Genomic DNA, 25,784 nt, shown 5'->3' with positions numbered 1-25,784 from the left:
TCTCTCCTGCCCCCTCCTCCCCACAGCAGTAGGCCTGGCAGAAGCCCAAGCCAAACACTTAAGACTCATTAGAGGAACAAACGGAGCCTGGGAGCCTGGGCCGATCCCAGCGTCCCGGGCTCTGTGCTGGGAGGGAGACGAGGCAGGGGCGCCACTTCCGGGAAAGGCAGAGCCAGTCCTGAGTGTGGATTGGGGTGTCCCACTCTCTCCCACTGTCGGGCAGTGGTGCCGTCAGGGAGCGAGGAGGGCAACACACACGGGCTGTGACCACAGAGGCAGGTGTCTGACAGATGACGTAACTGGGAAGGTGATGTTACTCATGTCATGCAGCCCTTTCTCCGACTGTGTCTGGGGTTCTGGGGAGTGGCCTCAGAGGGGCAGGTCTTGGTCTTTTGAACCTGAATTTGGATTTTGGAAACAGCTGAAGGTCACTTGGATGGCCCTGTTGGGGAATACTTTGGACAATCAAGCGGGCTGATCAATTCTGGTCAAAGGTGGCTCTGATTTATGAAGGGCTGAATGAGCTCTGGAGGAGTCACTAGACTAAGTGGGGACCACTTTGAAGGCAACAGCTCAATGTGTTTATAAAAAAATCAAACCCTTTTCTACCTGTTAGAAAGCCGAGCTGTTCCTCCCTGGGGTGCTTGTTACAACTGTCAGAGAATCTGGTCCCAATCCCATTACAGTTGGAAATGTCTAAACGCTGTCTCTCCCCTGGCCCCTGCTTGAGGCCCTCGCCGAGGGGAGGGACCATCCATGTATGAATTGGACCCCAGGGCGGCGGAGGATGCCTTTGGGATCTGCTTGGTAGTAGAGCTGGAGTGGGGGGGACAGTCCTAGGGGCTCCCCCATGTTCCCCATGAGCCAGGAGGTGGACCTGGTTTGGGCCTGAGAACAAGCTGGCCTTTGTCCTTCGCCCAGCCCTCGGTATTGGGGTGTTGGTGGAGCGGAGTGTCATGGGGTCCAAAGGGTGCTGCCACCCACAGTTTGGCTCTGCCTTTCTCCATCGTCCTGTCTCCCAAATGTGGTCCAGCCATCTGCCGTGGTCACAGCCTGTCCCCAAGAAGGGGAGACAGGTGCCCTTCTCGTGGGCAGCTCTGGAGGAGGAGTGAGCAGATCAGAGTTTATATCCTGCTCTGACCCTAGTGAGCGGGGGATCCTCTCTGAGCCTCAGTTTTAAAAGAGGTGCAGAAATAGAGAATCCACCTTACGGGACTGTTCCAGGTCTGGATGTTCCAGACAACGGTGAACCGAGTGCCTGGGATAAAGCATGAGTTCCTTGCTGTTCTGGTCTTTTCCTTTGTTCACATGGTGGGAGCTGAGGACCATTTGCAGCCCTCCTGCCTCCTGGGCCGATGACCCAGGCTGATGCTTGGCCTGGGAAGCTGGTGGATGAAATGTTCCCGGGGCTGATTGGCCTCTGGGCCCTCTCTGAGCCAGCAGGGCAGGCTCACCTGGGACAGTCCTGTGGCCGTGCCAGCGGCTGCCCTGGCTCCCCCGCTCTGTCCTGCCCGCAAGTGCCCATCACAGACAGGAAAAATGCTGGCAGGGTTCATAAACACACCACCCTCCCCTGGGGTGAGTGCCAGGCCCTGGTGGCCAGAGCTGCCTGGGTGCAGAGTGATAAAGTGGGTTTTAATCGCTGCCCACGGAACAACTCTAATTATCCTTTTATTTATATAGCACTCTGTCTCCAACGGGCCCAGTATCCATTCATTTTTTCCTAAAGCAATGTGTATTGAATTTTCTTCTGATGACAGAAGCAAAGCATATTCATCGTAGACCACTTAAAAAATGACCCAGCTACTCGGGAGGCTGAGTGGGGAGGATTGCTTGAGGCCAGGATTTCGAGGCTGCAGCGTGTGACAATCATGTCTGTCAATAGCCACTGCACTTGGAATAGACCCCATCTCTAAAAAAAAAATTTAAAAAGCAGACAAAAACGAAGAAAAGGAGTTGCCTGTAACCTCACCACCAGATATGCTAGTAGCATTTTTAAAAAGAATACTCTTTCTTAGAATAGATTCAGATTTACAGAAAAGTTGACATGATAGTACAGAGTTCTCCTGTACCCCACCCCCGGTTTCCTCTAAATATCTTACTTTAATATGATACGTTTGTTGCAACTGATGAAGCAATATTGACACAATACTGTTGACTAAGGTGCATACTTTATTCACATTTCCTTGCTTTCTACCTAATGGCCTTCTGTTCTGGGATCCTTTAGTCATCATGTCTCTGTAGGCCCCTCTAGATTGTGACAGTTTCTCAGACTTGTTTTTGATGACTTTGACAGTTTTGAGAGGTTTTGGCCATGTATTCGGTAGAATATCTTTCAATTTGGGTTTACCTGATGTTTTTTCTCATGATTAGACTTGGGGTTCTGTGTTTTTGGGAGACAGAGGTGAAGTGCCATCTATCTATGATAGTACATATTGCACATCGAGGGTGCGTGCTGTCAATACCGTTTGTCACTGTTAACCGTAGCCTTGATCAGCTGGCCAAGGTAGTGCCTGTCGGTGTTCTCCACTGTAAAGGTATTCGTTCCCCCGCTTTCTAAACTGTACTCTTTGGAAGGAAGTCAATAATCACTAGCATTTTCATAAATTTATCTCTGGTCTAAACCTATCCGCTTATCTATATCATCCCCAAAATGAAAGCCAAGTTCCACTGGGCACTTGCTAATTCTTGGCACTCGTCAATTTTGCCAGGAGTTGGGATCTGGGTTCCAGCCTTGCCACTTTTATTTTCTTATTTCTGGAGATTTTGGGCACAGAGGCACGTATCACCATTCTAAATGGGTCTGTGCCTTGGACTTGTCATTCATTAAAAACGAAAGTGTCCGGTGTTTGCTGTGTGGCAGGCACGGTGCCGAGTGCTTTCCGTGCCTTATTAATCCACCTGCGATCCCACGATGGAGGTGATGCTGCTCTCCTGGTGCTGTGGATGAAAACTGTAACGTGTGGTTGTGCAGTAAGTTGCCCAGAGTCACCAGCTTGCAAGTGGCAGACCTGGAGTTCAGTGCTTGGTTTATGATCCCTGAGTTTAGCACCAAACCGAGCTTGACCAGACTGGTTCAGAGTGTAGGCTCCGCGGTTAGAATCATAGCTCTTCCACTTACTGGCTCTGTAGGCTTGGGGAAGTCACCTCACACCTTTATGCCTCAGTTTTCCTACCTTTTCAATGGGAACAAGAACATTATCTTCCTCATAGGGCTGTTGTGAGAGTTCAGTTGGTTAGAACAATGCTTGGCCCAGGGCACGCAGTCAGTGAGGGCTCTTGTTGTTATTACTATGCTATTTTTTCACTTGTACTTCTATGCATTAATCTATCCACCATCTGTGCACCCATCCAACCAAGACAAGCCGTGCCTGCTCTGGGCCTCAGTTTCCCCATCGACATTGGGGGTCGAAACAGTAGGAATTCTGAATCTTTTGTTGTGTTATGGACACTTTTGTCAGGCTGGTAAAATAAAATACGTAGGATAACAAAGTTAACTACACTGAAATACAGTTACCAAACCATTCAAAAACAAATTTGTGATACAGTAATACATACACTTTTTCATTAACGCATGAAGCAACAAGATCTAGCGGTAGGCACAGTCATTACTTCAATTTTAAGGTAGTGATAATAAAAACGTTTTGAGAATTCTGCAATGCCTGTATGAGCTGTGAAAATACTTGTCCTTATCCTTGGTAACAAAGCCTTAGGTTCTCCTAATTCTACTGTAGTTTGTTGCCTATGTTCATAATAGAAAGAAATGCTACATTTCAGCTACAGATTAGTGAACCTTTTTCCCCTCAGTCTAAGTTCATAGATGGCTGAATTCTTAACAGGGACCCGGGGTGAAGAACTGAAATGGAGGATACCTGGGGTCTCCTCCAGCTCTCTGACTGGGGTCTGATCCCGAGGGGTCCTGGGGGTGAGGAAAGAGACCTGAGGACATCAACCCCAGGACCTAAGGGCCTTTGGAGCCTTGGCCTCGCCTTCCTGGATGGCTGTGTACGGGCTGTTGCGGAGGAACTGGCTGGCAGCTCCCCGCGGAGCCTTTGCCCTCTCTGATCAATGGCTGCTGCCGCAGATTTATTGACCCAGCCTTTTGTTTTCGGGAAACCGCCGCCTTTCTCCTGTTAACCCCAGCCAGCCTGGCCCCAGACAGGATGCCTTGTGTGCTCTGGACTCAGCACTAGCCGAGAGGGACCTCGGAGAAGAGCAGCATCTCAGAGGTGAAGGGCGTCCCCCAAGGCCAGGAGCTACGCTGGGCCCTTTCATCTGACCCTGTGGCTCATTTGATCAGCTGGCAGCCCAGGAACCAGGCTGCTCACCCAGTCTGTCTGAACTTCAAAGGCTGCGCTCTCCCGAGGGTTCTGGAAGCCGCCAGCTCTGTACTACACAGGTAGGTTTAGGGTTTTTTCCACCCAAGATGCACACATTCCCCTCCCTCCCCTGACCCTCTCCAAAACACACACACACACACACACACACACACACACACGTGCACTCCGCACACATACACATTTCCTCAGATTCGTAGACAGCTCAGGGCCGGTTTCACCCAGTGGGAGAAGGAGCTATTGACTGAAGCTTTGGGGTGCTGGCAAGGTGGGAAAGCTCCCCTGATTCAGCTATGTTTGCCCCTGACATCCTGCACTGTCATCACTAACAACCCGTGTCTCTGGGTTAAGCATTGCCCTTCCCTGGGCTTTTGTCTTAGAATACAGATGCTCCTCAGTCCTCAGCTTACCACAGGGTTATGCCTGATAAACCCACTGTAGGGTGAAAATATCATAAAGTTAAAAACGTATTTAATACACCTAACCTACCTAACGTCACAGCTTAGCCTGGCCTACCTTAAACGTGCTCAGAACACTTATTTACGACAGTTGGGCAATGTCGCCTGGCAACACAGTTCACTGTAGGGTATGGGCTGTTTACCCTCCTGATCGCGTGACTGACCGGGAGCTGTGGCTCCCTGCCACTGCCCAGCATCGAGCCACTATCCCATCACATACTGCTAGCCCAGGAAAAGATCAAAATCCAAAATGTGAAGTGCAGTTTCTACAAATGTGTGTAGCTTTAGCACCATCTTTAAGTCAAACAGTCATAAGTTGAGCCATCGTAAGTCCGGAACCGTCTGTATACAATCTCTAAGGCAGTGCTAATTCTTCTGACTTTAGGGGCTTTCTTAGCGTTTGAGCAGGGCATGAGGTCGATGCACTGAAGGGGAAGCCATGGGGTTCTGAGGACTGGAGACCCTGCTAGGGGATGCTGAGGCACTCTGCAGACTCCCCAATTCGATCCACTCCTACAGACGTTTTATGGAGCCATCTGTTAACCGTGCTGGGGATGCAGAGATGAGTCAGGGACAGCCCCTGTCTCCGGGCTCCAAGTCTGGCAAGAAGGTTAGCCAGAATGCGGTGTCATAGCAATGACAGTGTCGACATATGCACAGTGCCAGCCTTCGCAGAGCAATTGGCTGACTCGGGGCGGGGGGGGGGGTGTTGAGGGGACATGTCATTGAGCAGTGAGCAAGGCAGGCCTGGGAGGCGGAGCTTGTTGGAGGGTCAGAGGAGGAGGGAGGAAATGGGTGACACTCAGAAAGTGGCAGTTGTGTTAGTTTGCTGGGGCTGTTATAAAAAATGCCAAAGATTTAAACAACAGAAATTTATTTTCACACAGTTCTGGAGGCTGGAGGTCTAAGAGCAAGGCGCTGGCAGGTTTAGTTTCCTCTGGGGCCTCACACCTTGGTGTGCAGGTGGCCGCCTGCTTGTGTCTTCACGGGAGGTTTCCTCTGCACGTGCCCGTCCCTGGTGTCTCTGTGTGTCCACATTTCCTCCTATAAGGACACCGGTCAGATTGGATAAGGGCCTCATTTTAACTTAATTTACCTCCTTAATGGCCCTACTCTAACCATAGTCACCTTCTAGGGCCTAGAGGTTAGGACTTCAATATATGAATTTTAGGGGAACACAATTTAGCTCATGACAGGAGTTGACTGTAGAAGATGGGAGAAGTGGGCCTGGGGTGGGGGCTGGGGTGGGTGGGCAAAGCCAGATCAGGAAAGGCCTTGACTGTCAGGATTGGGCTTCACCTCTTAGGACTTAAGGTGCTGGCTCCTGGTTTAGACCTCGGGAGGACCCTTGGAAAGTGAAAGCATCTCATCTTCCTGTCCCTGGAGCTCTGGTAATTCTGGGAGGCGTGAGATCTCAGGCCCACAGCCTCCAGGGCTGGTAATCCGGGCCATGCCCCGAGAAGGGGCTAGCACTGGCCTCCTGCCTGGGCTCTGTGGAAAATCCCTGCCCAGCTGGCTGGGTCCCACAAGCTTATCAATTGGAGAATCTTCCTGCCTTCCAGAAACTCCCATTCGGATAGACATGGTTGTACAAAGCCTACACTAAGCAGAGTCTGATGGCTCATAGGGAGAAAGATCCAAGGAGAAGCCTGGTCCCTGCAGTGGGGCATGGCCTTCTTGGGCTGGGAGTCACGCTGCCTCCCTTGGTGCACGTCAAGTCCCTGCACCTCTCTGCTTCCTGTTCCCCACCGCCACAAAACCAGGGAATGGCCTACTCCATGTGGCGCTTTTGGATTCTGAAACCAAGAAGGCAGTAGGGACAGAAGGGCAGAGGAGGGGTGCACAGGCCCCGGTCCCCCTAGGGAGAGCCGCCTTCACACTCAGTCCTCGGCCAGAGTGGAGAGGACTGGGAATCTGCTCTCCCAGGGCATGCAAATCTGGCTGGGGGCAGGGATGGAGACTGACGTGCTCTGGCTGGATAATCCTTTTTAAAACTTTTTATTGAGGTGGAAAATACATAGTGTGGTCAGTGCATACATTTCAAGTGTAGGGCTTGATGAATTTTTTACATAGGAATGCATTAGTATAACCACCACGGGGATTAAGATATAGAACATGGCAGAAGTCCAGCAGCCTCCCTCCCTTGTGCCCCTTTGCACCCCGCCACCAGGTATCGACTATTCTGACTTCAGCCTTACCTTGAATGTTGCAGAAATGGAGTCACAGTCTGCGCTCTTTGGCAACCGGCTTCTTTCCCTTGTGATTCTGGGTGGGAGATTCTGCGTAGGAGATTCTGCCATTGGACTCTGCAGGAAATGAGTGGCTGGATCAGGGAAGAGCCTCTTCCGGCTCTTCCATATGTGCCCCTGAACTTGGCTCCTGCCTGGAAGTTACAGTGTGAAGGTTTTAAAGCACAGTCTCCAAATTCCTTGACATGCCTCTGCCTTATTAGCTGGAACACTGGTGCTTGGAGCACTGGGCCACCATGGAAGAAGTCTCAGTCCCCTAAGGCCAGCATACTGTGAGGAAGCCAAGCTTCCTGGAGGGGCCACACCTGGGTGCTCTGTGGTCAGTGCCAGCTTTGAGTCCCCCAGCATGTGTGTGATGGGCCCAGGTGACACAGCCCCTGACATAAATCACTCCCTGCCTCTGAGTCTTTGCAGTTGAAGCCCAGACATCCTGGAACAGAAACAAGGCATCCCTGTGGTCTCCTTGTTCACCCTGTGCCCTGCCCAAATCCCTGGCCCATAGAGCACAGGTGCATAATGAAATAGTTGTTTTAACATGCTAAATTTTGGGGGTAATTTGTTATGTAGCAATAATAACTGGAACACAGGGTGAGAGGCGGCTGGACGGTGGAATAGCGAGTTTAGCCTCCTTACTCGCTGGGAAACGGCAAGAAAACCTGCCTTCCTGAGTCCACTGGCTGCTTCACAGCCTGACCTCTGCCTCATCCTCTGGTCCTTTCTTCACAGCTTCTCTGATCTGTTTTAGGCGAGACATCAGTTCTCTGCCCTCTCTCCCCGCAGAGCACAAGGCATCTTCTGGGAAGAGTGTGATTCCTCCCACGGATTTTTGCCTCCCTGTCAGAGTCCACTGAGGAGGGGGGCACATGGGATATTTGGGGAGCTCGGACAGTCTCTGGAATGTGCAAGCAAATTGCTTAACACAGCCTCAGGCACATCATACTCAAGAGATGCACATATCAAAAACGTGACCCTTCCCTCCTTGTGCCAGGGGTTCCACCACTCAAGAAGGGCTTCGGCACCCTGGCTCTCAGAACTCTTTTCTGAGGGCCTGATTCTGTGTCAAGCTCTTTATCTACTTATGAAATGTCACCCTTGCTATACAGTATAGAATGGCATTTAAAGTGATGGGTGGGCATAGTGGCTTTGTCACTTGCTAGCTGTGTGACAATGGAGAAATTGTCTTTCTTCCCTGAAGCTCTGTCCTCTTGTCCCTAAAAAAAGGCATAATGAGGACTAGTCCTGGATTTGTCCAGGGCTGCAGTGAAGACTAACAGAAAGAATAATGCAGGTACGGCATTTGCTGAGTATGAAATACATAGGAATTCTTCCATAAATGGTAGCCAAGCAAAACAACACAAAACGGGTCCAGGGGGAGGCTGGAGTGGGGGCAGCTTATATGATAGGCATTATTATTGATTTTTTTAACAGATAAATATGGGCCTGAGGTCAAAGAGCTAAGAGAGGAGACGTGGTGCCAGTTTGGGTCTATCTGTTGCCAAAGCTCATCTCTGTCTGCAGAGCAGGTGCCTGCAGGTCTGGTGCCGCGTGTGCTGCGGAACTTCATGCCCCCACCCGGCCTCACAGCCGCACCCAGGCTAGTACTGCTGCGTCACTCACCTTGGGACATGGCGCCAGCCCTCTGTCGTGCATGCTCCAGCCTCAGTGAGCCTGGCCGCGCCGCCCACTGCCAACAAGCTGCTGCAGCCACCCAGGAGCCCTCTGGACATGGGCTCGAAGCACAGTAAAAGCTTCTGGCCTTCCAGAGGCCTCGTTTTGTTTCTATCTTTGCTTTTGTTTTCTGTGATCCACACTGGAGGGAATGCAGGGGCTTGGAAACTGCCCCTGCCTCAAGCAGGTGTACAAAGAAGAGTCTGATTTATTTTATTTTTTAACAGGTTTATTGAGGTATAATTCACCTTCCATATAAATCAACCATTTAAAGTATGCATTTCAATGGCATGCAGCGTATTCAGAGTTGTGCAATCATTATCGCAAACAGTTGAAGAACACTTTCATCATCCCATAACAACACCCTTTAGCCATAATCCTTTATCTCCCTGCCTCCCACCAGCCTAGGCAGCCATGAATCTACTGTCTGTCTCTATGGATTTGCCTATTCTGGACATTTCATATCAACGGAATTGTGCAATATGTGGTTCTTTGTGACGGCCTCTTTCACTGAACATAGTGTTTGCATGCTTCATACATGTTATGTGGCACGCATTAGTACTTCATTCCTTTTTATTGGCAAGTAATGTGACATTGTATGACTGTATCACATTTTATTTGGTGGGTGTTTGGGCTGTTTTCACTTTTTGGCTGTTATGAATCATGCCTTTATGAAAATCTGCGTGCATGTTTTTGTGTGCACACATGTTTCCATGTGTCTTGGGTATGTGCCTTGGAGTGGCATTGCTGGGTCATCTGTCTAACCTTTTGGGGAGCTGCCAAGCTGATTTCCAACCATTCGCACCCGTTTAAAATTCCCTCCAGCAGTGTGTGAGGGTTCCCGTTTCCCCACATTCTCACCCACACCTGTCTGTTTGATTCTAGCCGACCTAGTGCGTATGAAATGATCCGCCTTTGTGGTTTTGCTTGGCATTTCCTGTGGGTCACCCTTCCATTTGCTTATTGGCCTGGGTCAGACTTTTTGCTGATTTGTTTTTTTGTTGCTGGGTCGTCAGAGCTCTTTATATATTCTCAATGCAAGTCCTTTATGCTGGTTTATTTTTCAGGATCTTTCTGAAAGGCCATTTCATAACTTCCCTGTTCCCGTGTTTACTGGCTTGAGAATTGCATCAGAAACAAACCATTGGCCCTTCCCCGAGGCAGAGCTGCCACCCCTTGGAAGCAAGAGCTCACGCACCTTCCTGGTGCTGGTGAAAACAGATGGGTCCTCCTGGTTTCCTGTCCCCTCATCTCTCTTTTCAGCTTTGCCTAAATCAGTGGGTCTCAAGTGGCGCAGAGTGGAGGGCACGTCAGAGTCCCCTGTGGGGTTCTTTCAACCCCCCCAAGCCTCGCCCACCCCCAAGAGTTGGGTGTGTTCCCCCCCACCCTGCTCCTCCTCCCCCGACTTTCTTTTGAAAACCACTATCCTAAAAGGAGCACTTTTGAGAGTAACCCTGGCATGGCACGAAGTGGCCCCTGGGTGGCAGCAAAACTGAGACGAAGGCCTGGGGATTGCAGGCGATGGCCTGTGCGATTCTCAGACAAAGAAGAGAACGTTCCCTTCTACAGACAGTTGCAAGAGAAGCCGGGTTAGGTGGTCACATTGTTCTCCAGCTGAAGCCAAGAGTGTAAGGTAGCGAGTCACGATCATGCCCTGCGGAGCAAGGAAGGGAGAGTGGCATCTTTTTGTCTCCCAGAAAGCTCTTGGCAGCATCATTCAATGCTTATTATGCTTTAACATTGAGCCAGGGATCGCGCTAAGCAGTTTCTAATCCTTATCTCATTGACTCCCCACCATAACCTTATGGGTTAGTTACAGTTCGTCTTTATTGTGCAAACGAGGAAAGTGAGCACAACTAGAATAACTTGCCAGCTATCAGCCAGCTAGCAGGTGGCAGAGCTGGGACTAAAACCCAGGCTGTCTGACTTCAACACCTGCACTTTTAAACTCCTCCTTCTTGATGCACAAGCACCCACGCTTTTGGATCCAGATCCTGTTGATGTTCTTTTTCACATTGTCGATTTCCATAGATATTTGCATGGGATGCGGCTGAGCTGTAGAAGAAAGAGCCCTGAGTGCGGATCAGAAAACTGGCCCTGAGAAGTCCCCCGGCGTGCACAGGTTCTGGGTGACTTTGGTCAATGACATCATCCTACAGATTTCCTTCCACACAATGGAGATAGCACACCTACGTCATAGGGTTATCGTGAGGGTCAAATGAGATGATTGCTGTGAGCGTGATTTGTAAACTCTAAAGTTTGAAAAGTCAGGGATTGTTATTCTTGTTACATTGTTCCCTTAATTCAGGTCAAATCCTGTAATTAACAGCCCCAAATCCCGATAACAAGAGTTCTGAGTCTTAGCCAAGAGGTTGAGTGTTGGCTCACTGCTGAGCAATATTCAAAACAATAGAAATGAGGTCCCACCCAAGCACTGGGTTTTGGAGCTTTGTACTTGGTTAATCCCAGAATCCTTTCCATCCCTCCCCACTCCCCAACTACCAGCCTGGATCTTGGCCATTTTGCTCACATCCCCTCAATTTGCAGTGGCCGGCTGAGCGGGATGAGCCTTTATCTTCTGCCTGCCCCTTGGGAGAAGCCGTGTGGCTCTTTGTGGCAGAGATAGTATGTGTTTGCCAGTGTGTGTCCACACACTCATTGCTTGGGCCACAGAAATGTGAGCAGAAATGACATGTGAGCAGAAATGACATGTGAGCAGAAATGTCTCTAGGCTGAGACAACTAAGAGCTCACGTTCCTCTTCCATCTCCCCCTTCCCTGTTGGAGGCCGCCTTTAAGATGCAGGAGGGCCCTAGACCCACATCCATCTGTGTTGTGAGCAAGACTTTGTTGTGATAAGCTACTGAGACTTGGTGGTTTATTTGTTCAGAGTGTAGCCTAGCGTTACTCTGACACATGTATTTCCTGCTGTCAGTCTGCCTAGACTCTATTCCAGGCAGAGTAGTGAGAGTAAAGGGAGAATGAGAAAATTGGTGTGCGCAGAACTGAGAGTCCATGTTCACAGGGCCCTATAACATAGTGGTTAGAGTCACACACTTTGAATACAGCTCTGCCATTGATTGGCTGTGCTCCTTGGATGAGTTACTCTCTCTGGGCCTTGGTTTCCTTCACTGTAAATTGTAGTCAATAATGGCAACCATTATTGGAGCTGTTGGGAAGATCGAATGAGTACTTAGCTTGGTGCCTAAAATAGGGTAAGTCCTTGATAAAATGAGCCACGCTAAATGTCGGTCCTTGTTATGATAAAGAAGGACTGGGGAGCTGATTCCAGGACAAGGAAAAATGCTTTCTCTCCTTGCAGTAATCTGGAGCCAAGGATGGTAAGTATGAAAAGACGGGAAGATAGGGGGTTCTGAGGGCACCTGGAACCAAGTCATGCAGCCTTCATTCCGCCCATCCATCCACCCATCCAACAAGCTAAAGAAAAATTGAATACACATCATTCTCAGAATCAGCGAGGGAGTCTCTAACCAGCACGGAGATAGGGCCTAAAACACTGGGGTTATTGGAGAAGTCCTTTTACGGGCCTGCTGCCTCTTTAACAGGAGCTGGGAAAAAAATAGAAAAATCAGGAAGGGAGCCAGGGCCAGTGACGTCTTGGTAGGAAGGGCAGTGACAGGAAACCGGCATCACAGCTAAGTGCTTCTCCTGGGCGGGTCCGCCCGTGTGAGGGGCTGGGTGGGGGGGGGGGGACTCTCCATCCCAGGTACCATAGTCGACAGGTCTCTGGCTTTCAGTCCACCAGGCTTCTGGGATGGTGCGTGGAGAACAGGATGGTGGGAAGCCAGGCTGTGCTTCACTCAAGTGAGATCTCAGAGCCACCGTGAGTGGGATGCACCGCCGTGAGCCTCTGCAGCAGCATTTGTGGCATCCTCTGAGGTGTGTCAGGAGCACTGGTGCACAGAGTTGTAAAGACTGGCCAGAGTGAGCATGATGGGTTCTGTGTGCCCAGTGTCCGTTGCCCCATCTCCTGGCTACGGAGCCTACTCTAAATCCATCAGTTCCATGGGGCCAATTCCATCTCCAACTTCAGGGCTGCGGGAGGGACCTAGGCCTCACCAATCACAGTATCAGTTCTTCTAGGCCACTGTGATTGGTTCAGGGGTGAGGATGCAACCAAATTGGTCCCATGGGATTCTATTGATGAACTTTTATTTGAACTACTTGGGAATAGAATCTCTCTTTTTGGTGGACTCATAGTTGGAAGGATATGCCCTAGAGCTTTTGGAAGTTAGTTAAGTACAGAGAGAAAGTCTCCCTAAGAATGAGGCTAACACAGCAAAGCACAGTGCTGAGAGAAGGACAGAGGCCACACCCCAATGCCACTGTTTGTCAGCCCCTGCATCTCACCATACCTGAGGCCGCTGGACTTTTCAGTTGTTTGGGAGTCCTGACTGGTACACTGGCTTGGTTCTGTAAAAAGCATCTCTGGTTCTCTGAACATTGTGATGGGGACTCTCACCACCAGGATGCATTTCCACTTGCTCCCTTTCCACCCTTCCAGAGTGGACAGCTTACTCTGCACCAGCTTCAGAGCTATGCTCCTGGGATGGAAAAATGAGTGGGACCCAGGCCTTATCTTCAAAGAATCACAGTTTAGAGGGGCTGACACACACAACTAGAACAACTCAGTATAAGATGTGCAGAGATAAAATAAAAACTCAATGTCATGGGAACCAAGAGGAGAAAGGAAGCCTGAATCTCAGAGGTGGAGGAGTGTCAATTAAGGCTGTTGAGAGGAGGTAATATTCATTCATTCATTCAACAGGTGTTTATTGAGCATCTACTTAGTATATGCTATATACTCTGCTGTGTACGGGGATGTGTTGATGACCCCAAGTAGATATGGTCCCTGACCTCAAGGAGCTGATAGTCTAGTGGGAACAAGGACATTCAATTTCTCAGAACAACCTATGGGGGCAGAGCAGGAACGTGATGCTATGAGAACAAATAAAGGAACCAGACTTGGCTTTGGGACCTAGCAGCTTCAGCTGATGGTTTAAGGAGGATCAGGAATTAACTAGCCAAATGGAGTGAGCGTGGACGTGGAGAAGCCTCCTCAGCAGAGGGAACAGCATCTGCCAAGGTTCTGTGGAGGGAAGGAGCGAGCCATGTGGAAAGAACTAGCAAGACCCGTGCGTCTGGAGCACACAGAGAGGAGAGGGATGGTGTGAGATGAAGCTGGAGAAATAGACACAAGTGGGACTCTAAGGGCCTTTTCCTTCCTGTGATTCTTGGTCTCCCTTTGAACTGGGTCTGGAACAGCAGGCCAGGAGGAGGAGACAGCACGTGCAAAGGCAAAGTGGTAGGAAAGTTAGAGATCAGCACGTAGCTGTGTGTGCCTGGAGCACCAGGGAGCATCTCGAGAGCAGCCTGTAGACAACCTCCTCTGCCCAGCTAAGGCTCATGATGTTCTCCTGCTGGTTCTTGCCTGACCCCCCTTGCTCACCCTCTGCCTGTTTCTCATAACACACGTCCATATCTCTTCTCCCTCCAGGTAGTCTTTCAATGAACTCTTGCTGCACACAAGCTACTCCCAAACTTAATGTCTTAAAACAATGGTTTACAATTTCTCATGATTCTGTGGCTCAGGAATTTGGGCAGGGTTCAGCTGGATGGTTCTTCTGGTTGGCTGGATTCACTCACTCAGTTGCCTTCAGTTGCCTTCAGCTGGAAGCTGGCCTGGGATGGAAGATTTATGAAGGTTTTACTCCTGTATCTGGCACCTTGGTGTTTCTCCATGTGGCCCTTGTCCCTCTCCATGTGTCTTTGTCCATTGCTACCTTGGGCTTCCTCACAGCATGGTGGGCCCAGGGTACCTAGATTTTTACATGGTGGCTGGCTTCCAAGAAAAAGGAGGAGGAGCTGCCAGCCCTCTTTGGGTCTGGGTTCAGAACTGGCACAATGTCATTTCTGCCACATTTTATTGGTTAAAGCAAGTCATAAGTCTAACTTCGAAGGGGAGGAAAAAAGAGCCCTCACTCTCTGATGTGAGGAGTTGTGAGCAAGAGCAGAGAGGGAAGGAATATGGCACCATCTTTGGAGACGATCGCCAGTGTTATGGCAGCTTCTTTCAAACTCCATCTTCCCACCCACCGGCCAGGCCGACTGCCAAGCCTGCTCCTCCCAGGACTCTGCTCTAAGATCTCCAGGGAAGTGGGCTCCTTCTCCAGTTACCCCTGCCGTACTCTAATGTAGAGAAAACACGGAGTGGGTCAGGTGAATCCATGTTTAAGCTCCAGCCCTGCCATGTGCTAGGTGCACGACTTTAGACGAGTTACTTCACCTCTGTTTGCACAGGTTCAGCATGAATGAAATGCTGGTGTGTGTGTGTGTGTGTGTGTGTATGTGTGTGTGACACCGAGAGAGAGAGAGAGAGAGAGAGAGAGAGAGAGAGAGAGAGAGAGAGAGAGAGAGAGATTGAGATTTTGGTAGGTAGTAGGTTTTATTTATTTTTCTACTCAGAGAAGCTTTGTTATTAATTTTACATCATCACCAAAACAAATAGGATGAATTATCTGGCTGTTTACCTGAGAAGTTAGAGCCCATGACTCTTAACGCCATGGCTTCCCCACTCCAGATGGCTTTCATGTCCATCTGAGCATCATTTTCCTTATCCATAAAAGGGGATGATAACACCAACTTGTTATCAAGGCTTGCTGTGGAGATGAAGTGAGACGATGTGTTCAAGGGCCTGAGAGGTAGTCAGTAAATTGCAATGATTAACAACGCCATCCTTCCCCTCATCTGTCCCTGTCAGCCCCGGCGGACAGTGGTGGAGGCTGTCCTTTGGGGCCCAGAGTGTCTGCTCTCCTCCTGTGAACAGCCCTCTCCATTCCCAGCTCCCTGCAGTTCTGCCCCCAGAATCTTGTTCCCGCTGACTTTCCCAGGTGGCTGGGAAGTGGACTGAGCAGGAGGGATGGAGGGAGGTGGGGTGTGTTTTGGCCTGAACTGCTCCCCCACCTCTAATTCATATGTCACACCCACCTCCCCCCAGCAGCCCCCTCACGGGGGCTAGGGACCTGCATTCTTCTCTCCTTGGACACAGGTGATGGAGGGAGAGAGATAGAGAGGCCCTGGGAACGAAGGGGATCCATCCTCCTCCTGCTTCCTTCACCTGCACCAGGATATGGGCGAGTGAAGTGCGACATCTCTCAAGCCAGGCTGGAGCCAGACTTCCTGGGTTCTCATGTCCTGACTTCACCACTTCCTGGCTGTGTGACTTTGGGAAAGTTACCTCTCCTCTCTGTGCTTCGCCTTCATCACGAAAATGGAAATAATACGTGTACCTACCCCACTGGGTTGTTGTGGAGCTTCCAGGACAGTGCCCAGTACCCAGTAGATGCCGTGCAGGGCTAGTGAGTGCTGGGGTTACTCCCCTCCCGGAACCTCACTCTTACAGTGGGAGGGACGTCCCTGGCCTCCTGAGGTTATGCAAATGCCAAAATAGAACATGGAGTGTGAAAGGGTCCAGCAATGCTAGTCGCTGAATTATTCACACAGTTCAAGTCCTAGGTCGCCCACGCCTTCAAGAAGTCACGTGACCCTGGGCTCAGCTGACTCTTCCTGCCCCTGCCTGCCTCCACCGTGAAGTGCAAATGAGATGGTGATTCCGAAATTGATTTGTAGAACTGTGAGGCCCCATACCAGTGCGAACTTATATGCACATCCCAAAAGGTGTAGAAAGGGCTATAATTGGTAGTGTGTTTACCATTATTTGGCATTCTTCCAGGTGCCTCACATTTTTCATTTAGTCTTTACAACCACTCTGTGAGCTTGGCCCTGTAATCTCCCATTTTGTAGGTGAGAAAACTGAGAGCAAGGGGTGTTCAGAAGCTTGCCCAGGGTTACCAGCAAACAGTGGAGCTGGGATTTGCATCCGAGAGTCAAATCAGCGCACACACCCTCAATCTCGCGGCCAGTGCTGTCCAGGAGAATGTCTGTGGTGCTGGAGCTGTGCTCTAGCTGCCCCGTCCCATGCAGCAGCCCTGCTGAGCACTCGAGATGTGGCCAGTGTGACCGAGGAATTGAATGTTTAATCTAATCTAATTTTAATTAATTAAAATTTAAAAAGCTCCATGTGGCTCATGCTACTGTATTGGACGGGCACAGAACGAGGCTATACTGTCTCCTCATTTATGTGGTGAAGCTACATTTCAGACAGCAGGCAGATGACAGAACAGGGGATTCTCCAAGTCCTCCCCACTCCCAGCCACAAAGCTGGACTCAACTCTGCTCCCGGCATCAACCCCAGGCTTCAAGCCAGGCCTGGCTCTTCCCTGATGAACCTTAGAGCACAGGCCCTAACTGCCCGTTCCTGGGAGGTAACAGAGGTCAGGGAATTTTCCTGTGGCAAAGACCAGACCTGCCTGTCCCTGGGGGGAGGAGGCCTCTCTGAGGTTGAAGGCCGCCTCACCTGCTCCCCTCCCCTCCCCTCCCCGCTACCCCACTCACCCCCTCGCCTGCCTGGATGGGCGAAGAGGCCCCCGGGCTCTGAGCTCTGTGGCCCCTGCAGGGCAAAGAGGCTGGAGGGGAAGTTGGGATGGCGCATGCCTGCATTTCCTCTCTGAGCTGGCCGGTGCTCAAGGTTTAATGAACTGAAATAACTGTGCATGATAATCCTTAAAATGATAGTGGTTAGAGCTCAGGCCTCACTGCTTCTGATCATTCAGCCGCCCGGCATGAGCATCCTGCTGCCGGCTCAGCCGTGCCAATAAGTCTGCCAGGCCGAGCAGGGCGACTCCCAAGCCTTGTTGAAGTTCTCCTGCCACTCACTCCTGGTGTGACTGCAGAGGCCAGGCTCACGTCTGGAGCTCAGCTCTGCGTCTGGGGGACGGAGTTTATACCCATCAAGCAGAATAGCTGGGATGAGTCCGCTAGAGGCTTTGTAAAACCAGACCAGACTGAGTCGGCTGCATGGATATCACAGGCAAGGGGACACTGGCCCTTGCTGCTGAGTGACCTTGAGCATGGCACATTGAGTCTTGAAGCTTATTTCCTTCTCTGGAAAATGGGGAGCGCTCACTTTTTAAGGTTGTCCTGCAGGATCAAATGAGCATTTGTACATGCAACACTTGGCCCAAGGGCCTGACCACGGCAGGTGCTCAATTAACACTACTTTCCCCCTTTTTGGTTTTCTCTTTCCTTTCTGCTAGATCTTTGGAAGCTTTCCTGGTGCAGAACGAGAGGGACAGACTTGGTCAGGGGGTTGAAAGGAGCAGATGCCCCAGGATCAGTTCTTTCCCCCAGTTCCTGCCGACACTTTCTCTGAGGGATGAGAGTTCAGGGGATGCTGGGCCAGCGGGGTGGAGCCAGCGAGTGGCACCCCTGCGAGGACCGGCTGTGTTGGTTCTTTCCTCGAAACCCAAGCAAGGAAGAGGCCTCCAAAGCCAACAGGTTGCTTTCCACAGTACAATTGTCAGGTTGAACCACAGGAAATTTCTATTTTTCTGGGTCAAAATTGGTTGAATGTAAGTAAGGCTTATAATACAAATAAGGCCACTACATTTGGCTTTAATTAAATGATTAATTCAGTCTGCATTAAGGAATGTACTGCTTCCATGGGCCTATTTAATGACATAAGATAAAAATATAATTATTTTAATAATGAGATTTAAATATCTTCTCAAAACACGACAGGAGAGAGGCCAGCATGCAGGATATAACTAATAGGCAAGTAATTTATAAGAAAACAACTGGTGGAGGAGTCGAGAGGAAGGAGAGGGTGCTCTGGAGTAAGTGGGGTGATGAGTGGATTAGGGAAGGAGGCGGGATTGAAGTTGTGTCTAGAAGGATGGTGAGCAGCTAAAACAGGCCGAGGGGGTCGGAGCAATGCTCTTGGCAGAGAGAAATGGCATGACCAAGGTCTGGGGACTCAGTCTGTGTAAACATTTCTGCACCAAACACCCCCCTGTGACAGAGCAGGCACTGGTATATATCGGATAAAAGAGTGAATAGCGCTGGGCACGGTGGCTCACGCCTGTAATCCCAGCACTTTGGGAGGCCGAGGTGGGAGAATTGCTTGAGGCCAGGAGTTTGAGACCAGACTGTGCAACATAGCGAGACCCCATCTCTAAAAAAAAAAAGGAGTGAATGAATGAATAAATGAACAAATGACTTTTGGGGTAATGGGAGATAAAGCTGTCAAGATTGGCCTGGAGAGTTGTGAATACAGATGAAAGAGTTTGGATATTATTCGGAGGAAGCCAGCATTCCCTACTATGAATTTAACAAAAGCATATTATGTGTAAAGCCAGGTCCTAGAGATTAGAGAAGAGCCCCCTAGGACCTCGTAATTTGCTGATTTTAAGTTGATGTGGACTTAGGAAATGAAGCCATTCTGTGTTATTAATAGTCGGGATAAGTTAGATTATGTTGCAGTCACAAATAACCTTGAATTGTAGTGCCTGTGAATGCAACAAAATTTCTCTCTTACTCACTGTACATTTCCACCTCAGCTCAGCTGTGGCACCTCCCCAGGACACTGTCACTTCAGGATCCTGGCTGATAGGGTAGCCATTTATGTGGGGCATTACTGGTTTAATAACAGAGGGAAAATAAACCACGTGCAGGGGCTTACAGCCTCTGCTTAGGAGGGAGGCAGTTCCTCTGCTAAAGCAAATCATAGGGCCAAGCCAGGTGCCACAGGGGCGAGGAAGCACAATCCCCTCTCCCTAGGGGGCAGCGGTAAATGTCTTTGAACAATAAAACCACCGCAGTTCCTCTGTTTAGGACTTTTTCCCAACTGTACAGAAGCCATGTTTGCTCCCATGGCCACCCTTGGCCATGTTCTGGACAGGTGAGCATTCTTTATAGGGCAGGGCAGGTTACATTACTTGTGAGGCCCAGTGAAAAATAAAAACGTGCAGCCCCTTATTCAAAACTTGTTAAGAATCTCAAGACAGCGACAGCAGAATACGAAACCAGCCAGGGAGCCGGCAACTGCTCAGGTGGCACGCCCACGAAGCCAGCCCTGCTGATAGGTGACCACTGGTTCAGTCATGTCCAGGCTGGAGCTGGAGTCTCCCTCTCCTCCGCCCTTCTGTGCTGACTTGCTCCTCTCTTTTGAACTTCTCTGTTGCTGTTCTCCAGGTCTGAGTGATGCTGTCTGTTCCTCACTGGCCTGGCAACCATTTCCCTCCACCCCTTCCATGAGCACTTATGTCGGAGAAGCCCTTCGGAATTGCACGGAGGACCAAAGGCAGAAGGGGACACCGGGGAGCCAGACGGAAGGAGTGTGGGGCAACATCAGGCTGCATCATTCTCAGTGACCCTCCTCTCACCTCCATGACGACTTTGTACCTTCTCCATTCTCTCCAAACTTCAGGCCTGCCACCCTCTGTCTACCTGGTCACCCACCAGATCAGAACAGCCATCGTCTCAAATCCAAATCTTTGGACCTCCGGACGTCTGCACACCCCACCTGTTTGTGCTAAAGTTCACCTGTCTTACCAGAGCGGCTGGTGCCTGAGAAATAGGAAAATGGATTTCCAGAGAGAAAAAGAGAGAAAAAGAAAAGGCACATACACATTTTAAGAGACATGATTAATTAAATCTCTAAGTGACCTCCAGGGTCCCAGGGCTAAGATCGGAATAGCTTGGAAGGGTCATGGATAAAAAATATCTCCATAGGCACCTTCTTGCTTGGGCCAACTTAACTGCATTAAGAGTGCATTGAGCGTATGCACTCTTTTTCCATGATAAAATTAGTGGATGTATGGAAAGAAATTTCAGTGCAAATTTCATCGAGCTGAAAGGTCCAGATAAGGGGCTTAGAAAAGGAACCGAGGTGAAAGGGCACATAAGAATGCTCAATAAATAAATCTGGGGGTGGATGAAGAAATGAGCAGAGGCTGGGGTCGCTGTCCCATAAGCAACCACAAGGCGGCGCCGGATGCTCAACAATGAGATTCCTGCCTCCAGGGACGTAACAATCAACTTTTTAAAAATCAATTGTCAGTTTACTAAAAAAAAAAAAAAATTTCTTCGTCTCTTTCAAGTCCATAGTTTTCCATAATAAGCCAGAGTTACGTTTTCCCTTTCATGTGTTATCTTTACAGAATGACACGCTTGAGGAAGAGTCGTGAATAACATTGAGGATGATTCAACGTCTCTCGGTTTTACTCCCGCATCACCCAAAGAAAAAATAATAAGACAAGAACACTTCGTTTCCTAAATCAGTGTCACAATATGATATTGGATTATTACAGAGCAGTGTAACCACATTTCAGGAGAGGCTGCGTAGCTGGAAACACCGAGCTGGGTGGGGGGACCGAGGGGCTGATGCTCCAGGCGCCCCGGGCCTGTGCCGGGTCTGGGACCGGCTCAGCCTCGGAAGCGTCAGCGGATCTGATGGGGGGTAAGTAAAGCCCCTTTGCTGAGGGCCCTTCCAGCCTCACAGCGGTGAGATTCTGGGGTTGGCATTCCAGATGCCGCCGCCGAGGCCTGGAGGAAGGAGAGAGGCCGGGCTTCGCCGGGCCCTCTGGGGGCTCAGCCTGCGGGGCCTGCGTCCCCCGGGCTGGGCTGGGAGCCGGGGCGGGGACTCGCGCAGGTCCGGCTGAGCGGCAGCTCGTCGCCACCAGAGGTCAGTAGCATCGAGCCGTTGGCGGCACAGCAGAGAGCAGAGTGGGCCCAGGACGCAGCTTTGTGCTCCGGGCGGGCTCGCCCCTGTCCGGGGCTGCTTTCCACCTCCCCAGACACTCCCAGGGCCCGAGCAGTTCCAAGAGCAGGAGATGCTGTAGCCCCAGCGTCGTGCCCTCTCGGCAAGGGTGGCTTGCGCCTGAGTTCCTGCGCAGCTCGTCAGCTGAGCCCCGCAGCACCTGGGGCAGCTGCCTCTCCGTGCTCACCCAGAGCTGTGGACGGTCCCACCCGTGGCTGCCAAAGCCCTGGGCAGGCAGAGCAGGCACTTTCCACACCTCAAGAAACTGAGATGGAAAGTGTCACTAAAAAAGAAGAACAAGGAAAAAAAAATAAGACTTTAGAAATTGTTCAAGATCCTGAATTGTCTACCGCGGTGGTTAAGATTGCAGATCCCAGAACCAACCCCCGCCCCCGGGTTTGAATACCACCTGCAATTCTTAGAAATGGCCTCAGACAAGTTTCTCATCGTCTAAGGCAGTATCTATATTCCCACTTACCATTACTGACCCTCTCTGCCCCCAGGGCTGTTGTGAGGACTCAGTGAGATCACTGTAGCAGGCAGTGCTTACTGAGCATTTGTTCTGCACCAGGCACGGACCGGAGGCTTTACGTCTGGTATCTGCATAATTCTGACAACTGCTGTGTGCTGTCTCCTCCATTTCACAGGTGATGAAACTGAGGCTTGGACCAGGAGCAGAGCCGGGATTTGAAACCAGGCATTTTTGTTTTTTTTTGCCTCCAGAGTTTACTGTTTTAAAATCATCATCCTTCGCTAGAATAGTACCTGTCAACATAGAGTCAGCATTCAACTATTAGCCATTACTATTAACTACTATTTTTATTTTATGTCTATACTATGTAATCAAGAGGCATACTGGTCTTGCAAATTATCCTTTTATTGTTGTAGCTGTGAGCCTATGTGCATTTTTCTCCCCTTAGCCTCCCTCTCCTGCAGACAGACAGGTGGAGGACAGAGCAGGCTCCATCTATGAGCATTCAGGTCATATTGGGGTGCAGAAGCAGGGCCCTGAGCTGACAGAGAACACCCTGACTGTAGAGCTCTTGGGCTTCTGGAGGCAAAGTTAAGGGTTCAAATCCCCTCTCTCTGTTGCTCAGACACAACATGATCCTGAACCGGTGATGTAACTCTCTGGACCTTGGTTTACCAATCTGTAAAATGGGGATCATAGCGTAGATTATCTTATGGCATTTTTAAGAAAAATGACGTTGGGAAAAAAACATCTCAGTGTGCTTACACAGTGCCTGATGATAAACTTTACCTATTAGGATACCATAAGCTTTACCTATTACTAGTGGTTGTGTTTGTATGGGGCCCGAGCTTAGGGAGGACAGAAATCACATGTCTCTCCAGTTCTGCCTTGTGGCAAACTCACTGCGATTGGAAGACTTAAGTCTGAGTCCTCTCCTTGATACAAGCCTTTGGTCTGGAAAACCCTATCTGTTTTCTAATGAACCTGCGCATTGCAACCCACCCTCAAAGATGCCTCCAGAGCGAGTGTCCTAAAGCTTAGATCCGATTCTTCAGCTCAGCACCATCCGGTAGGAACATAAGCCACATACATGATTTTAATTTTCCTAGTAGCCACATTAAAAAAGTAAAAGAAGCAAAGAAGTAAACCTCACTTTAATAATGTCTTTATCCCAATATATCCAAAATACTATCATTTCAACATGTAATCAATATAAAAAATTACTAATGAGATATATTACCTTCTTTTTCACACTGAGTCTTTGAAGCCAAGTGTGTATTTCACCCCTGCAGCTCACCTCTACCCACCTGGCCACGTGTCCAGTGCTCCACAACCAAGTGGGGCGTGTGGCTAATGCACACCACGGTGCGGGGCTAGCTTTTCAGTATCTCCTTGCAAGCAACAAAATGGTGTTTGCTGACTTCTCTGGCCTTATCTAACTTCAGTCCTGGGACATTTTAAGCTCTTTCCTTTGCATCTCTGTGTGTTGGCCCACATCTCTGCCTGTGTGGCATGTTGAGTCCTTTAGTTACACTCTCTTGTCAAATATTAGCACCAGCTCTGGGAGGTAGATACTGTAATGACTTCCATTTTACAGATGAGACAACTGAGGCTCAGAATGATTGGGCTCCTTGGCCCTGGCAATGTGATTTGTAAGTGGCCACCTGGCTCCAGCCCCTCTGCTCTGAACCACTCTGCTCTACTGAATGAACAGAGACGCCCAGACTGGAACGAAGATGGGCTGCTTGGGGCAGCAGTGAGTGTCCTGTGAACAGAGGTATTCAAGAGGCCCCTGGATGGTTCTCAGACTGGGGGCAGTAGAGGAGATTTCTGCACTGGATGGGGTTGGGGAGGTGGGTTGAAGATGCTCATTGCAGATTCAGGAGTCTAGGATGTTTTTCCTTCTCCAGGCAGGGTGATGGGGCACAGCGGTGTCCAGCGCCTGCTCCGGCCCCAGGGTGGAGGGCTTGGTTTCCTCCTTCAGCTGTGCAAGGCCGGCCTCCCCCAAGTGCCCACTGCCCCTGCACAGCCCCTGTGCTGATTGCGTTGGGCTTCTCCCCTGGAGGGCCTGGCCCGACATCCTCCCATTGTCAGCGCTGATATAGTACCTCGTTAATTTAGACTCACTGTAAATATTTTTAGAAACTCCGCCTTGCTCTCCTGAAGGTTGGCAGGGCTGAGTGTGAGCTGGGACAGTCCCGTCAGCCTCTTCCTGACCTCCTTCCTGCCTCTGCTGGGCTTCCTGTCCACGCTGCCTCCTGCCCAAGCCCCTTCCCACAAGCGCACAAAGGCTTCCTCTGCTCCAGCTCTTTGGGATGGGCGGGGAAGACGGGGCCACACAGGGACACCTGCATGGACCCCTTTCGCTCACTGTCCCGTGCTTTCCTCAGCAGTGAGGTCAAGTGCTCAGAGTAGATCAGCAGCGGCATTTCGCCACCAAAGGCCACCTCGTTCACCTCCCTGTCCTCTCCCCACCGTGAGTCTTTGTTTTGGAAAGGATTCTGTTTATCTGACCCACCTCATTGATTAAATCGCAATGAATTCGTCTTCTCAGTTTTTATTCATCGAAGGCGTGCTGAGCAACATGGAGCAGCCAGAGTCCCCATGTCGACTTGTTAAATTCCGAGTTGGAGATGCCGGCGCTTGATACCTGGAGAGGGTTATCTTATTGTGGGCGAGGGGAATGTGCATTTCCAAAAGATTTTATGAAATGCTGATGCTGGCCTCAAGCTACTGCCTCTCCCCCATTGCTGTCTTCTAGGACCTCTGACCTCAGCTTGGGAGTCAATGGGCTAAGTGACTTTAGGAGTCTTTCCTGTTCTAAGTCACAGGCACCCATTCCCCCTTCTGGGCTGTCCTAAGAAAGTCCTGATTATTCCTGAGGTTGTAGAAAGTGGGGTCCTATGGACCCTGTGCATTTTCTTTGTATGGGGGGCTGGGCTCAGTGATGGGGGTGGGTGGGTAATGGTAGGGAGGCGGGTGGGGGATAAGGAAAGGCCTCCAGACCCCTGTTGCCCACAGTCTAACACATAACCCGTCAGACGGGCATGGTGCCGTGGCAGGGAGAACGGACTCTCATTGGATCCCACCATCCATCGCTGACAGGGTCAACTTGTCTCCCCTTTTGACATTGTTAGCCAGGAACCCACTTCTCCAACCACTTCTGGGAGCCGCTGCCACAATTCCGAGAATCACAGAAAGCCAGACCTGGCTGGTCCAATGTCCTCATGTACAGGTAGGAAAACTGAGGTTCAGAGAGGGGACAAAGCTTCCCCAGGTGCAGCAAGCTAGTCCTTTGGCTTCAGCCAGAATGCCAGTGACCCCAGGAGACCTCTCCAGTCTACACTGTCTACAAACGCCGGTTTCCACTTACTCTTTGCATCATTACCCAACATATCTTTCTTTGCTTATCACTCTATGAGCTTATTGCACTTATTAATCATTCATGTCCTGTCTCTGTCCCACTTTGAGAGTGTAAGTGCAGGAGACTGGGGACACGTTCTAAATTGTTCACACTGTGTGCCCAGTGCCTCAAATAGAGTCTGGCACATAGTAGCTGCTCAATAAATATTTGCTGAGTGAATGGATTAGTAGCCAGAATGGGATTGGAACTCATATTCCCGGGTCGCAGGCTGGTGAGTGGGATTTCCTGCATTTGCTGTCCCCAAAGCCCGGGGAGTTCTGGGAGTTTGAAATGGAGCCAAATGGTGGGGCGGGGAGGAGTTGCTGGGGGTGGGGGGGTTGGTCTCAATTGCCAGAAGGCAGCTGGCCATTTGTTTTTGGTCAGATAAGCTGCTGAAGTAGGGTGTGTGTGTGTGTGTGTGTGTGTGTGCACATGCTCACGTGGGCCTGGGGTGGGGTGGGGGGGGTATAGAGCTCCAGAGTGGCCGGACTGTTTCCCTGTCCTCCCCTCCCCTTTCCC

At 50.3% G+C, this 25,784-nt stretch overlaps 1 long non-coding RNA gene across 1 annotated transcript; it reads right to left on the bottom strand.

Annotated features, from left to right (window-relative positions):
• Nucleotides 1–20,905: 20,905 nt before the first annotated feature.
• Nucleotides 20,906–25,566, bottom strand: LOC123642695. Its single transcript, XR_006736509.1, has 3 exons — nucleotides 24,381–25,566; nucleotides 21,869–22,155; nucleotides 20,906–21,673 (listed from the first exon to the last, which is right to left on the bottom strand). It is a non-coding gene; the product is annotated as an uncharacterized LOC123642695 (long non-coding RNA).
• Between the last annotated feature and the right edge of the window lie 218 nt (nucleotides 25,567–25,784).

The sequence above is a fragment of the Lemur catta genome, chromosome 7, assembly GCF_020740605.2.
Source record: "Lemur catta isolate mLemCat1 chromosome 7, mLemCat1.pri, whole genome shotgun sequence".
Taxonomy (NCBI): domain Eukaryota; kingdom Metazoa; phylum Chordata; class Mammalia; order Primates; family Lemuridae; genus Lemur; species Lemur catta.
The sequence above is the reverse complement of the archived record's forward strand: the minus strand, read 5'-3'. Positions and strand labels throughout refer to the sequence as shown.